Source organism: Tupaia chinensis, unplaced genomic scaffold, assembly GCF_000334495.1.
Source record: "Tupaia chinensis unplaced genomic scaffold, TupChi_1.0 Scaffold000066_1, whole genome shotgun sequence".
NCBI classification, from domain to species: domain Eukaryota; kingdom Metazoa; phylum Chordata; class Mammalia; order Scandentia; family Tupaiidae; genus Tupaia; species Tupaia belangeri.
In genome coordinates, this window is record NW_006159525.1 from 10,861,411 (window position 1) to 10,877,724 (window position 16,314).

Consider the following 16,314-nt stretch of genomic DNA (forward strand, 5'->3'; position numbering starts at 1 on the left):
AATCAGTGGGAGTAACGGCCGAGCTGCGGAGGGCGCGGGCGGGGCTTTGGCGCAAGGGCGGAGCCTCAGCGCGGGGCCGGGAGGGGGCCTCGATCTGGGTCCCTACCCTGCCAGGCATCCCAGGGCAGTTTTCTCCCACCCCTCTCCTTCCACCCTGCCCCTTCGGAGCCTGCAAAACTGAGCCAAATACCCCCTTCCCACTCCGCCCCCATGCAGAGAATGTTTATGCGCTCAGCCTTGTTGGTGCGTCTAGACCAGAATCCTAAGAATGAAAAAGTCCAACCAGCCCACTGAGAGAGGCCGGAAACACATGTTTCCTTTTCTTTTTAATTGAGAAAAATCCAGGCTGTGACCATGTGACATGCCCCATTTTGTTTCCCTCCTCTCTTTACTACGGTTTACTACGACACCACGTTGTTCCTTCATCTTCCTGTCTTGAAATCAGCAAGTAGGAGGGAGCGACAGCACGTGGTTGTAGGATTGATGAGGTTGGCTCGCGATTCTTACATTTCTTACTAGTGTGAAGAGAAGGAAATACAGTGCTGTGGCTAGTACTGTTCGGGGCGCGGGTCATTTAAGGGAAAAAATCATCTGGCTCGCCTCTACCCTTTATTGAGCACCTGTAGTTTGCGAAGCACCTGAGCTTATAGATAAGATCAAGGAAAACAGATCTCCTGGGCAATGTGGGAGATCAGAGGGAAATGAAAGCGTGGGCTACAGCTTGCAAATCGTGAGAATCTGGAAATGCATGACAAGGGCTTGGATAGTGTGTTCCTTACTGAGTTTGGAGGAAATGCTCCTTATGTTCTCAAACACAGATTTGTGTTTTGACCAGTGACAGCCCATCTTGGCAGCCTGGGTAAACCAATTTTGAAAGCTTGCTAGATTTGTGTTGTATACCCTCCCATAACCAGAATTATGTGAGATGCATTACTATTTGGAATGGAAAACGTGTCTAGATTTGTTCTTTCTAAAATAAGACAAATAAGACAGAGAAATGCTATGGAAATATTTTCTCCTCCCTACTCCCTTTGAATTAGGCCCATCTTGGCAGCCTGGGTAAACCAATTTTGAAAGCTTGCTAGATTTGTGTTGTATACCCTCCCATAACCAGAATTATGTGAGATGCATTACTATTTGGAATGGAAAACGTGTCTAGATTTGTTCTTTCTAAAATAAGACAAATAAGACAGAGAAATGCTATGGAAATATTTTCTCCTCCCTACTCCCTTTCAATTACCATTCTTCCCTGACTAGTTCCCTCCTTGTCACACTTAAAGACAGTGCTATTCCCGAGGTGCCCCCTGGAAGAGTTGAAAATGAACTGAAGAAGGACTGTTCTGGCCCAAATGCTGTGCCCCAGTGCTGCTTGTAAGCAGTGGGTGAGTTTCTCTGTTGTTTAAGGAAACTGAGCATGTAACAATATTATTAACTTTCCACAATTGTATAGGGAACGTTTCATGTTAAAAAGCAAATTCATACAATTTTTATATATTGTATTCATTTATCTGAAAGCCCCTTAAACGGACACTGTCTCTTGTCTTACAGGAGGGGACTTGGGATCCAAAAGGGCAGGCTGTTTTTCTGGGGGGGGGGGAGGCTGTGTGTTGGGGGGTGGTATCAAAATTCCTGGAAAATAACTTTATGCTATCTTGAATGATGCAATGGAAAAAGCAGCTTCTGGGAGTCAGAGATCTTGGATTTGAACACAGCCTGTGTCCTTCACTAGCTGAGTGACCTTGGACAAGTCACTTAATTTCTCTGTCCCTATTTCCTCCTTGGTAACTTGAGAATTTTGTCCTAAATTATTCTAACCTCCTTTGCAGCTCTAAACATAGGAATGTTATGGAGAAAATGACTGGTGTTCTTTAGTGGGTCATTTGTAATGAGGATTCTTTCTGAAGGAGCTGTTGGCAACAGCATAATAAAGTTCATTAGAATATCCTGTCCTGTTCTGTTCTGTTCTGTTTTAGTCTGTGGATCAGACACTCCTTATAGCCAGGCTGGAGTCTGGAACAAAATCATTCTGTTTGATTCAGTACTGATTTTCACCTTGCTGGTTCTGAGGGAACATTTTCAGGTTTTAACAGACCTTAAGACAAACCCTCCTGACTATACCAGTCTAAGTTTTTGGAACCATCCTTACAGTAGATAATCAAAGTCTTGTCTCCCTTCCCCCTTTTTAAAAAGCTAAAATGTGCAGGAAGGCAAGTTATCTGTTAGTTCCTGCGTCCTGAGGTCAATTGTCAGAAGCACCTTATTCCCACCCCAAAGTATAGACCAAGCTGTAACCAGTGCATGTCTGTGACATTGTTCCATGTTATTCTGTTGGAAGTCACCGCTTCCTGTGGGTGGTCTGTTTATGGATAATGTTTCTCATTTGCACCACTGGAATTCTTCATTGAGATAACCACTTAAATGAATGGAGAGGAACTCTGAGAAGCTAATTAGGGACTAGAGGAAGCCTTCTGCAATTTTTTTATTTCCTTTTATTTCTGTCTATTAGGTGAGTGAAACAGATCAATGCTTTTCTTGCTGACAAAATTAGTGTTGTGCAGTTTTTTGTGCATTATGCTTTTTTGATTAGTTAGTTGAGCTGCACCCAGCTTTCCTGACCTGGTGTTACCTTGGCGGTTGAGCTCTGAGCCGTTTTGCTTCTCCATGTGGATTCCATAAATCATGACAATAGTGTATTGACTCTTTCATTCAGACCTGCATTGACTTTTTCTTTTCCAATCCTCCTGCTATAGTCTGATGTATTTCTTAGCTGAAGAGTATATAAATGGTTCCTTTTATTTCGGTGGGATGGTTATTTAGTATATTGGAACACTTCACAATTTTAAAGTTTTGTTTTGTTTTAAAGAAAACCATTTCCTCAATTATTTCCTCATGTTACAGAATTACTGGAAATTGTATTCAAGGAAAATAGCTTCTTGTGAATTTGTTTTGAAGTCAGTTTCACACTAAAGATTCTGCAACTTTTTTCCATTTTAATCCTTTTTTTTTAACATTACGGTAATACATACTGTCACTATCACATTTATAATTATGTCATTGATTTATTATTTCTTTATTTTACAAGTCCTAACTCTTTTAAAAGTGTTGTTGGGGACCAGCGGGTGGCATAGTGTAAACACATTGCTGACCTCCCACACAGTTGACCATGCTTCCAGTACCAGACAGGCAGACTAAAACTTGGGCTGGGCACTTGTGCATGCATGCCCAAGTTCCCAAGAGTAGAATGGAGGAAAAGGGATTGGGGCATGGCCATGCCCCATGGGAGGTGATTTCTTGCTTTTTGTCTCTGTCTCTCTCTGTCTCTCCCATGAGCAGACACACTCTATAGCAAAAATCTCTCTTAAAGAAAAAAAAGTGTTGCTGACAGGGTCTAGCAGGAGGAGAGGTGGTTAAGGCACTGAGACTCCCACACAACAGACCTGGACTCCCACATGACGGACTTAGTTCAAGCCCTAAATAGAGTGACTTGAAAATCATGCTGGCATGTGTGCATGCATGCCCAAAATTCCAAGAGAAAAATGGAGGAGAAGGGATTGTGGTGTAACCATGCCACCTGGGGAGTGATTTCTTTCTGTCTTTCTGGTGAGTGCACACACCCTATAGCAAAAACCTTTAAAAAAAAAGTCATTGATATATGTTCAGAAACTATAATCACATTGCCTTTTGACTTAACAGAATTACACTTTAATGTTAGTGTGGTAAAATAATGGTATACCAATATCAAACTAATATGCAATAGTTACTGAAAGTCGTAGTAGTTTTTGAAATGACAGACTAGTAAATATCTATTTGCTTCTAATCTTGCCTTTCATTATGGAAATGGTAGTATTTCTCCCATTCTCAATTCACAGAAAAGGGGAGAAGATGGATTAGATAAGTATAAGGTACTGTCATCTATGGTTAAAGGGACATTTTCCATTTTAATAATATTCTTGCTGCAGGCTGTGCTATAATCTGTTCAAATACATTTGGTGGAATAAATGTTATTTGTGCTTCTTCAGTGAGTCAGTGATCTTAGTGTAATAGAGCTTTTAAAAATGATATGTTGATGGTGAAAAGGCTGCTTTTCTTTTTCAACATGTTTTCTGCATCTTCCATTTAGGGTAGTAGAGTTGAATACACAGGTCATACCACAATTTTAATTGTATCTGTCTTAAGTCAGAGAGACTTTATGGTTTTATTACCTTACTGGGAATGTTTTATTGAGTAAGTTGAGTTGCATTTATTGCTTTCCTTTACTTTTCCATTCTTTCTGTTTGTTTGTTTTACTTCATATTACATACACATCCCCCTTTTTTTGTTATTGACCAAATATACTTTGATGCGAGTTCTCTGATCCTCCCTGACATATTTAGGTCATGTTGCTGAACGGTATCATTTAATCTTAGGAAGCAGATAATTGTTGTATTTGTTGAAATGATCAAAGAAACATCCCCCCCCCCAATATATGTAGTGTGACAAACAAAGGGTATTTTGCATAGAGTCATGATTCTTGCTTTTAGGAAGATATGGTCTAAATGAGACAGACAAAAATAATAATGATTAAAAGAAAGAGAAGCTAGTCGCAGGCCGCTGGGTACTCAGTATCTACTGTGCAGTCAGTTATCATTCATGTCATCTTTTCCAATGGCCACTTCCCTGTTCGTTTAAAAACCACTTGGAGGGCTCCATGGATACAAAAAGTAATCATATTTCCTCTTGAATTTGGGAGCCGAGGGAGTCATCAGAAGATCAGAAAATCTTTAGTATCCCCATGTAGTGTTACCTCCCAACCTCAACATAAAACCATCCAGCTGGGACCAGCAGATGGCATAATGATTATGTCGCCAAACTTCCTCATGATCTGCTGCAGTTCATATCCCGGATCTGGTGGCTTGAAAGTCAAGCCGGGAGCTTGTGTGGTGTGCCAAAAATCCCAGGAGGACAATGGAGCCTTAAGGAATTGTGGCATGGCCATTCCCTCCCCAGCCCTGGGGGTGATTTCTCACTTTCTGTCTCTCTGGTGAGAGCATGCTCCCTATAGCAAAAATCTCTCTCTTAATAAAAACAAAAAACACAAACAAAAAAAGTAACTTTTGCCAAACCTGCCCTGAACAGCTGTTCCTTCTTGCGTCTCTCTCTTTCCTTTTCTTCAGTAGACCTTACATAGCACATGGTATGTTCAGATAGTACACATTTTGTTGAAAAAGATGACAGTTGGGTACATGGAAGTAGAGGAAGCAATGGGTAGAAAGATCACTGAAGAAGTTAGCAAATTTCCTATGATAAAACTTATCTGGGGAAAAAAAGGCAAGATTCAGAACACTTACGCCATGGAAGTTGGTATTTTTCCTAAACTTGTGCTCATCTACCTTGAAGTTTGTGCTTTTGCTGATCATTGTAGTCAGGGTGTCCTGTCTGATGATACTACCCACATGCTAAGTAATAGCTGATAAGACTTTTGAAACTCTTATTTGGAAGAATGGCTCGCTTTCAGATATTGAGGGAGCAAACATGATATTGGCAAGAAGTAAGAAGATATCTTTGCTTTGGAACTTCAGTCCAGTAAAGCAGCTGGAAGAAGGGTCCAGATGTTCCATGAACAGGGGTTGAATGAGGGCTTGCTGTGGGCTGTTCCATGTTGGGAAACATGGGGTGAGAGTGGGGGCTATGAAATGTTAGATTCTTTTCTTGCTATCTTAGCATTATCATTCAAGGACTTTTTCTCCCCCAACTCCCAGGGTGGGTGGTTTTAATGTTGGTATTAAAAAGGTTCTAGCCTTTTGAATTCTGGTTCTGGTGAGAAGTATAATCTCCTTTGAGATTTGACAACTGCCCTATCCTGAGTGTGCGAACATGCTCTTTCTCTATTTTGAGGATGTGCATCATATTTTTAAGTTTGTAATAGTCTCTTGCAGAAACATAAAAATTGCACTTTTCTTCAGAACATCATGTTTTGTAATAGCTTGCTGAGTCTATACTTATTTTTTTTTTTTTGGTGTAAACAATACTAAAACATGTTGTAGCACAAGTGGTTTAAAACGGGGTGGTGGCAGCAGATAGCATATTGGTTAAAAGCTCTGGACTCCCATATGGCTGATCATGGTTCAAGTCTTGGACCTGGTGGCTTCAAAATCATGCTAGGTGCATATGTGTGCATGCCCAGAATCCCAAGAGAATTAAGGAGAGGGGCTTGTCATCCCCCTTGGGGTGTTATTCCCCACTTGCCCTCTGGCTCCATTTCTTGCTGGTGAGCACATGTGCCCTAGGACAAAACCGGAACAAAACAAAACAAAACACAACTAAAAAGATACTTTAAAAAACCTAAAAAAAAGGTATAGAGTGAAAGATAAGGTTTCCCCACCCTGGATCTCCAGTTCCTCTTCTCATAGACTGCCACAATCGCTAATTTTCCTAGAGATGCACTGCCATAAATTTTGACGCTTAGTAAAAGAAAGTTGGTCAAATACCCAACTGCTCATAGCCTCCTATGAGGAATATGCTCAGTTCCCAGAGTTTAGCACTAAAGAGAATGGCAGGTAATATATTTTGTGCATAAGAATTACCACTTTTTCATTCAAAGGAAAAAGAAAAGTATTATCTACTGTCCATGCATCTTTTGAATCCTCAGGCTTCAAAAGTTGCTAGAGATTAATCTAGTATAACCCAGCGAAGGGAAAGAAGCATTGGTTAAAAAACAATATACTGTCCTAACTTGGATGTGTTTGTGCAAATTAAGAAGGGAAAAGGGAGGGTCTAAGTTTTTAACTTAAACTTTATTCATCCATTTTCACATTTGTGGTAGTAGCCAGGCATTTCCCCACCCCTAAACTGAATAATTGAACAGTTTTCTTAACATAGTGTCATAGTAGTAAGAATAAAGATTAAGGATCCTTTTGAAAACTTTCTGGATCCCAGGACCTCCAGGAGCTCAAAAGAATTAGTGCATTTTTACTGGAATACTCTTGTACCATTTCAAATTCTGGGAGACATTTATTTTAGGTTTTATATTACATACATGAAATTAAAGACATTTCATTATAGTAGTAATCTCATTTTCTCCAAAGTTATTTTTACTAAATAGGAGTGGAATTCAGAGAATCTATCATGTCTCCTAAGGTATATTGCTGAGGTAATTTCTGCTTAGAAACAAAAAGAAAACTCTCTAGTGGTCAAAAACATTTACTACTGATGGATGCCCTGCTATTCTTGCTGATTCTAGTCCAGGAAGGGTTTGAATGGAGTGGGTTGGCTCTTGATACAAAATAGAAACTTTGGGGCCGGCGTATGGCATGGTGGTTAAGGGCGCTGGATTCCCACATGGCTGACTGTGGTTCGAGTCCTGAATCTGGTGGCTTGCTTTCTCACTTTCCCTCTCTCTTTCATCCTGTCCCTCTCTGGTCAAATTAAAATAAATAAATAAATTAAATTAAATTAAATGATTCTTTAAAAAAAATTGAAACTTTCAAAAATGCTAACAAATAGAACTGAAATGCAGTGATCAGTGTTTGACCATTTTTGGTGACTCACCAATAGGAGTCCCAATAATATTGGTTTATTTTCAGATCATCTAGACCAAGGGGGAATGAGATTCATAATGTGCAGGAATTTTTGAAAAGCTGTTAAGAAGGTTTTTTATTTTTTTAAGATTTATTCATTTATTTATTTTATTCTTTTTTTTTTTTTGGAGAGGTTTTCGCTATAGGGCGCGTGCGCTGGCCAGACAGACAGAGAGAGACATAGAGACATAAAGCGAGAAATCACCCTCCAGGGGGGATGGTCACACCGCAATCCCTTCTCCTCCATTCTCCTCTCGGGATCTTGGGCACACATGTGCACATATGTGCCCGGTGTGAGTTTTAAGCCACCGGGTCCGGGATGTGAACTGCGGTCGACTACGTGGGAGTCCAGCGACACAGCCATTACGCTAACTGCTGGTTCCCAAGATTTATTTATTTATTTGTTATTATTATTTATTTTTTAAATTTGACGAAAGAGAGAGAGATAAGGTGAGAAAGTAAGCCATTAGATCCAGGACTTGAACTGTGGTTGACTATGTAGAAGTCCAGCATCCCAACCACCAAGCCACCTGCCAATCCCCACTATTAAGAGTTTTATAAACTCTCTAGGTATATGTGTCATTTAGTTTTTGATGAGTAACAAACCATCCTCAAACAAGTGCTTTAAAACCACCATAATTTATTTTATCACAGTTCCGTGAGTGGGTGATTTGTGCCAGGTGCGGCAGGACAGCTCTTCTGCTTGCCTCACCCGGATAAACTCATGTGGTTGGGGGCTGGTTATCTGAGGTGTCCCTTTTCCACTTGTCTGGCAGATGGTTCCGTCTGTTGGTGCTTGCTATTGACTGGGTCTTGTGTCCCGAGCATGCGAACCTAGACTCATGATACTAGATGAGTTCTCCAAGGTGAGGAGCAATGAATAATTACTAAGTCCTTTTCAAACCTCTGTTACATCACATTTGCTGTACCATTGTCCAAAGCTAGTCACTTTTATCAGAATTTAAACATGCCTTTAATGATCTGGAGGTTACAGAACAAAACAAAATGGGACACTATTTCAAGGGATAAAACAATAGATGTTACTGGATAAAAGAAGCCCTTTTTCCCTCTGATTAACTACAGTATAGAAATGCATTTATAACTGCAGTTATTTTTGTCATCAATGAACATTTATCAATTGAATATTGGACATTTGTTATAAAATTATTCTTGGGACCAGCAGATGGCATAGCGGTTATGTCACTGAACTCCCACGTAGTCGACCATGGTTCTAGTCCCAAACCTAGTAGCTTAAAACTCATGCTGGGCATCATACATGTGTGCCCAATGTCCCAAAAAGAGAGTGGAGGAGAAGGGATTGCAACACGGCCATCCTCCCCACCCTCTCACCCCCGGCGGCAGAGGGTGATCTTTCACTTTCTGTCTCTCTGGCTCTCTAGCAAGCACACATGCCTTATAGCAAACATTTCTTCTAAAATAAATAAATAAAAGTATTCTTACTTAGATGTTTATAATGACTAGTTGTAGCTTTGGTTAAAGCAGTAGCAATTTCCTTTATATTAGGATAGTATCATTTTTTTTCCATCTTAATTTTGTTTGAAAAAAAAATGAATGCTTATTATTTCTTTAAATAAATCCTTATTGAGTTCATGCTGTGATCCGGGCAGTGGAGACTGAGATAGGCATGTCACCTATGCTGTGGTGCTTTACGGGAGGCAAAGAACAGACAAGTAAACAAACATGCTACTAGGAAGGGTAGCCTCAGGAAAAGAGGCAGAAACAGAACATGCAGTTAGGCAGCAGAACAAGGGGGACCACTTTAAGTGTGGGGGCAGGAAATGCTTTGAGAAAATAGCCAATGATGTAGTTCTGTCCATTCAGATCTGTGAAGGGGAAATAAATATTTTTATGTCACATGTTGTGTGAGCAGGTGCAGTTATAGATCTTGGGATGGCAATATTTTAAGAGTCAGATTTCCCTCTCGAGAATGTCTCTTTTTGCATGAGTGAAGGCTGAAAGCTCATTTCTAAGAATAACAGAAAAGGACTATTGAGGTTTCCGGCAGCAGGGGCTGTTGTATTTTTAGTGCCATTGGTGGTTGGTAAAAATATTGGTCTTATTTGTCCTACACTCCTACTGTCACCCACACTGAAGAGTTAGACTTTGTGACAGCCCTCGGGGGGTTCACAGAGGAGCTGATATCATACACAGTAATGGAAGGGAGCCAAAAGCTGGGGGAGACATCTTCCCTGTCCCCTCTCCAATGACGGCCTGTCCCCCACTTACGCAGCAAGCTGGACGAGGTGAGAATTGGCTCAGAGAACTCAACTTTGTGGAGGAAGTAGACAGCAAGAACTGAAAGGGAGCCAAGGACTTTAAAGAATTTTGAGGAATTTTCCCTTCCTGAGCACAGGCCTAGCTCTCAGTAAGGCAGAGCTGCTCTTTTAATTATTAAAAAGAAATTTTTTAATAAGATTTTTGCTATAGGGTACGTGCGCTCACTGGAGAAACAGAGACAGAAAGGAAGAAATCAGCTCCTAAGGGGGTTGGCCACGCTGCAATCCCTTTTCCTTTCTCCTCTTGGGATCTTGGGCACACACATATGCCCGGTGTGAGTTTTAAGCCATCAGGTCTAGGACTTGAACCGCAGTTTACTACTTGGGAGTCCAGCAATGTAACCATTATGCCATCTGCTGGTTCTCAGAATGCTCTTAGTGAAACAAGAAAGGACAGATGGTTTGCAATATCCCCCTCTCAGCAAAGGCAGTACTTTTGTTAACTCTTCTCCCCACTCTCTCACTAGCTAGTATTTACATTTTTCTTTTACCAGAATTTCAAATGCCTTAAATATTCTTGAGGTTACAGAAGAAAACAAAATGGAACATGGTGTAAAATATGTCATGGTGAGGGGAGAGGAGAGAGAGCCCTGAAGTCTTCTGCGGAGTTGTTGAACGGTGGTATTTACATTTGATCTCAGCAGTCCTAACCCACCCCCAATTCCCCTCCGTTGGTCCTTCAGCCCCCCTTCCCAATTCCAGCACACTCTTTGAACCACAGCTAAACAATAACTTCCTTTCAAAGCTGATCCCATCCCCTCTGGTTAGATTAAAGAACACAAATCTTGCTTTTTTTTTTTTTAAAGAATGAGTGATAAATTAATTTCTGAAAATATTTTACTGCCACTGGAAGTCATTGAAAATACAAATAAAACTTTCCCTTTCGCCTAAACATTCCCCTCCATGTGAGAGAAGGAGAGATTGGGGTGTGTGTGTGTGTGTGTTTGGGAGGTGGAGAGGGTAGTAAGGCGGTGGGAACTAAAGTCCAATAAAAAAAAAGTTACATTCCTAAAACTAGGTCTTTAAAAATATTTTGCAGCCTGAGTCTTTGGTCCCTCGCAAGTCTCTACAAGGGACGACCTTCAGAAAGTGTGCAGGCTTGTCCGTTTCTCAGGCCTCTGAACTGTGTGAAGAATGTGTCTCCAGATGGAAAAATGAATGGCTGGTGCTTTTAGCCTCCAGCTTGAAACTGGCTGAGGAATGTTACTGTGTCTTCAAAGCCCACTTCCCACCAGTTCTATTAGATGGGCTCTTGGCAAGGGTCTTTGCATTATCAAGTACACAACAAAAACCCATGCCACCCAATTCGATCTGATTCACTGGCTCCTTTTTGGTGGAGTTTTAATTAATGTGTCTCTTCGGTAAGAAAGGAACTCCCTTCCACCATTCCTTTGCACTCCTACTCATAGGATTTATTGTTACTCACTGGATAAGGAACTTTCAGGCTTTATGTGTGTGGGAGTGGGAGTTGGGGGGACAGAAGAAATAGGAGGGGGTAAAAAAATCATACGAAAATGTATATTACAACACTGTGCATGGATTTCGACCTTTTTTGTCCCCAAATAAACTCATACTGTAATTCCATTTTTTTCTCTAACTTTTTGAAATCCCCGCCTATTATTTGTTAAAATGGGAGCAGAAGGTACTTAGGAGGAGCTCTTTAGCTCTGAAGAGTTCCGATTGGATTTCTAGCAAATGTAAGTAGAATTTTATTGCAATGTACAATCAATACGTTGAAGTGAATAAAAAACACATGCAGGGTTTGTTTGTTTGTTTTTTTGCTGTAGGGCATGTGTGCTCACTCGAGACACAGAAAGACAGAGAAGGAAGTGAAACAGAGCCTCCCTACCCTGTCTCCCCACCCCTGCCTCTGGGGGAATAGCCATGCAGCAATCCCTTTTCCATTCTCCTTTCAGGATTTGAGACATACACATGCACCAGGCATGATTTTCAATTCACTGGGTCCAGGATTTGAACCATACAGTCAGCCTGTGGGATTCAGCTGCCTTAACCACCACACTATCTGTTGGCCCACATTACCTGAAGTTCTTATTTGCCAGGTTCAAGTGTAACTGGCACCATAGCTCTATTCCTTTGAGAAAGTTTGCCCCTTCTTGAGAGATGTTGGAAACTCCTGTCCTTATTTCTTGGTTTCATGACACACTTTCCCATTAAATTTGTGAGCTATTTGAGAGTTGGCTCCCTTTTCATTTTATGACTCTTTATCTAAGTTGCTGTTCACAAAACACTTGCCAAATTGCAAAAATGTTCATCAACAGTCCAGGGAAGAGTCTTCGAATCAAGGGAGAGGATAGCTTTAGGACAATCCCAAATAGGGCCAGCTGGTGGGCGGTATGATAGTTAAAGCAATTAGACCCTATATGGCCAACCATATGGTTCAAAGTCTTGGAGCTAGTGGCCCCAAATCATTTCACTTATCAAAGAAAATTTTTTTTTAGGTTTTTGCCATAGGGTACATGTATTCATCAGAGAGAGAAAGAAAGAGAGAAATCATTCCCCAGAGGGGGTAGCCACCTTGCAGTCCTTTCACCTCCATTCTCCTTTTGGGATTATGGGCCTGCACGCACACATGCCAGGTTGGATTTTCAAGTTGCCAGGTCCAGGACTTGAAGCACAGACAGCCATGTACCTTACCAGCTTACAGCACCTGCTGGCCCCACTTATCAAATATTTAAAAAATTATTTTCAGATTTTAAATTCCAGATATATTTTTTAAAGTCAAACTAAATTACAAGAGTCCTTGCAGTCTGGTGTTATTGGATATGAAAACTTGGGTAAAAGTAATGAGAATACCACCATTCTCATGCCTGAATCCTTGTGTATCTTAAAGTCTTGGATACTTCCTCTGTTCCCCTAAACCATTTTTTTTTTTTTGAAGATTGACAGAAACTTTACTTCATTTTGACAAGATTTATTTCTCTGCTTCCAACAGGAGCTCATCAACTTTTATTCTGCTAATACAGTTCTCCTGATGTTAATTGTAGCGTACTGATCTAGGTCATAGCATAGCATTTTAACTGAGGTTTAGGATATCAGGAGCAATGAGAAAATTACTGGAAAAATATCATACCATAGTTTTTTGTTTTTTGAAAGAGGTCAGTTACTAAGTCTATTTTTTTTTGTTACTACAACTCAATGCCACAGACTGGGTAATTTATAAGGAATGAAGGTTTTCTCAGCTTAAGGTTCTGGAGGTCTGAGGTGAGGACATCCTTGCTGATGGGGACTCTGCAGAGCCCGAAGTGGTATATATTTTAGCATTATATAACAAGAGGTCAAGAGCATCATGCACTCTGGTTTCTTTCTCTCTTTTTTTTTTTTTTTGGAGAGGTTATTTTTCGCTATAGGGCGTGTGCGCTTGCCAGACAGACAGAGAGAGACATAGAGACAGAAAGTGAGAAATCATCCCCCAGGGGGGATGGTCACGCCGCAATCCCTTCTCCTCCATTCTCCTCTCGGGACCTTGGGCATGCATGCACACGCACCCAGCGTGAGTTTTAAGCCACCGGGTCCGGGACGCGAACCACAGTTGACTACGTGGGAGTCCAGCGACATAGCCATTACGCTAACTGCTGGTTCCCTTTTTCTCTCTTATAAAGTCACCTTTATTCAATCATGGGGGCCCCAACTAGATGATCTTATCTAATCCTAATTTCTTTCTAAAAACTCAACCTCTTAATAATATAGTCAGACTAAATTCTACCCTCTTCATATACCACCATGATAGCAACTACATCTCAGCTCATGAATTTGTGGGGGACACACTTAACCCATAGCAGTTTTTGACTCATTGAGCCCTTCTCCAAATTATACCTCTTAGGGTATCATGTTACTATATAACATCTCTGCTAAAACATGGGTTAAAAAAAAACTCAGACTTTTCTGAGTAAAGGAATTAGATGAGTCTGTTTGCCAATGTGGCACTTGTAAGCTATTCTATTAAAACATTCCTTTGACTCAATAAATTGAACAAAATCAATAGGGTTTGAGATTTTCCTTCTGTATTCCCAACTTCTGTTCCTATACTTGATTGAGTTTGAGCTAGTAGGAAGACCAAAGTAACAGTGTGTACTAAACTGGTTTGTCAGCTATTGTAGTAATTATGTGCAAACATTGTTTGAAATTTCAAGTATTAAGCTAAACCTTAGGATCCAGGCAATTTTACATATAGCAAAACATTTATTACCTTTTAATGTAAAACCCCAACTCTCTAAGATATGTAATATAAATGTGTCCTATTTTATTTTATTATTGTATTTTTTTAATAAAGTAAAAATTCCAATTGTTTTTAACAGAGAACTTTACATTCTTTAGTCTGTTAAATGTTTCTTACCTTTGCCCCTTGCACCCAGTCTCTACCATCCACTCACTCCCTTCCCTTGAAGTATCTGGTATCTACACTAATCCTCTCTACAATCTTATCTTCAGATCTTTCCATTTTTGCCATAGAGTGAAGACATTAGTACATATCAAACAGATATATGGCATGTCTCTTTCAAAGTCTGGCTCACTTCGCTTAACATTAAGTCTTCCATATTCGTCCATTTTGAATCAGATGTTAGAATCGTTGTTTCCTATGGCTGAGTAGTATTCCAGAGTTTATGTATGCCACAGTTTTTCAACCCAGTCATCACTTTTGGGATACTTAGGTTGATTCTGTGCCTTTGCAATTGTGTGTAATGTTACAGTAAGCGTGGGTGTGCAAATGCCTTTCTGACTGTCCTTTGGGTAAATACCAATGAGTAGGATTTCTGGGTCAGATGGAAGTTCTATAATGAAGGTTTTGGAGGAACTTCCGTATTTTTTTCCACAAAGTGGTTGTATTAATTTACATTCCCAGCAACAGTGTAAGAGAGTTTCCTTTTCACCACAACCTTGCCAACACTTGTTATTCTTTATTTTTTTTTGATCCTAACCATTCTAACGGGTCAAATGGTATCTCATTGTGGTTTAAATTTGCAGTTCCCTTATGACAACAGACTTTGAACATTTTTCATATGCCTTTTGGCCATTCCTAAGTCTTCCTTGGAGAGTTGTCTGTTCAGCTCATTTGCCCATTTCTATATTGGGATTATTCATTTTCTTTTTTTAATGGGTGAGCTGCTTGAGTTCTTTATCTATTCTGGTTGTCAATCCCTTTTCTGAGGAATCATTTGCTAATATTTTCTCCCATTCTGAGGGTTGTCTCTTCACTCTAATTGTTTCCTTTGCCATGAAGAAGCCTTTTAGCTTGATGCACTCCTGCTCCTGTCCTATTTTATTTTAAATAGGACTTTAGTTTTATTTGCTCTTTCAGAGGCATTTGGCATTTATGCCACTTTCTAAAACTTGAAAATGTTTTTAACAGATTTGTATCTGGTTTTAAGCTAGGTTATTTCTCCCTCGTGACCACCTTCAACTGCTTAGTGGAATGAGTCTGGCAATTTGTAGATATTTTTTCTTGTATCAAGGTACTGAATAAATGCATGTTGGACAGCTTAGTGGAATGAGTCTGGCAATTTGTAGATACTGTTCTTGTATCAAGGTACTGAATAAATGCATGCTGGACCAGGTGTTTTTCAAACACAGTGTGGGAAATAGACCAGCATCTCATTATCTGTAGATCATATTCTCTTCAGGAGGATAGACAACTTTTCTTATCTAATTTCTACTGCCTGACGCTTCGTGGGTACAGAATGTTGTCTTATATTTTTCCGTTCATTGCCTAACTGGTTATGAAGATGGTGGTGGGGAATTGTAGAAGACTCAAGTGTTTATAGATTACACATGAAAGAATGTTCTGTTTTTTCATGCAACAAAGAGCTAGTGAGTTTTTAGTATTTTCCCCCAGGAGGGTGTGTGCACTCACTAGCAAGAGACAGAAGAAGGAGAGAGCACCCCTCCATGATCACGCTATCCTGATTCCATTTCCCCATCCTGTCAGGATTTTGAACTTGCATGTACATGTTTTTTCAGGCCACTGGAGAGCTGGGATTTGAACTGCAGTCAACCATGTGGGATCTGGCTTCTCTTACTCAGTAGGCCATGGTACTGGTCTCGAATTAGTGCATTTCTACTGAGTACCAGGCATATTCTTAAGTTCTGTCCTTTTCTTTTTTCTTTCTTTTTTTTTTTTTTAAAAGAGAGATTTTTGTTGTAGGGCATATGCCAGAGATCAGTAAGCGAAAAATCACCCCAGAGCAGAGGGGTTGGCCATGCTGCAGTCCCTTCTCCTCCATTCTTTTCTCGGGATTTGGGCACACACACATGCATATGCACCCAGCGTGAGTTTTAAGCCACTGGGTCTGGGACTCCAACCGCAGTCAACTACATGGCAGTCCAGTGACATAACTATTACGCCATCTGCCCGTCCTCCTTTCTGTCTCTCTGTCTCTCTCTGTCTTTCTGGCGAGCGCATACACCCTGTAGCAAAAACCTCTTCAAAAAAAAAAAAAACCCAA

General features: G+C 40.4%; 1 protein-coding gene across 1 annotated transcript in view; it reads left to right on the forward strand.

Moving 5' to 3' along the window:
* The window catches only part of IRS1 (insulin receptor substrate 1), a 72,375-nt gene that overhangs the window by 7,483 nt on the left and 48,578 nt on the right, over window positions 1-16,314 (forward strand).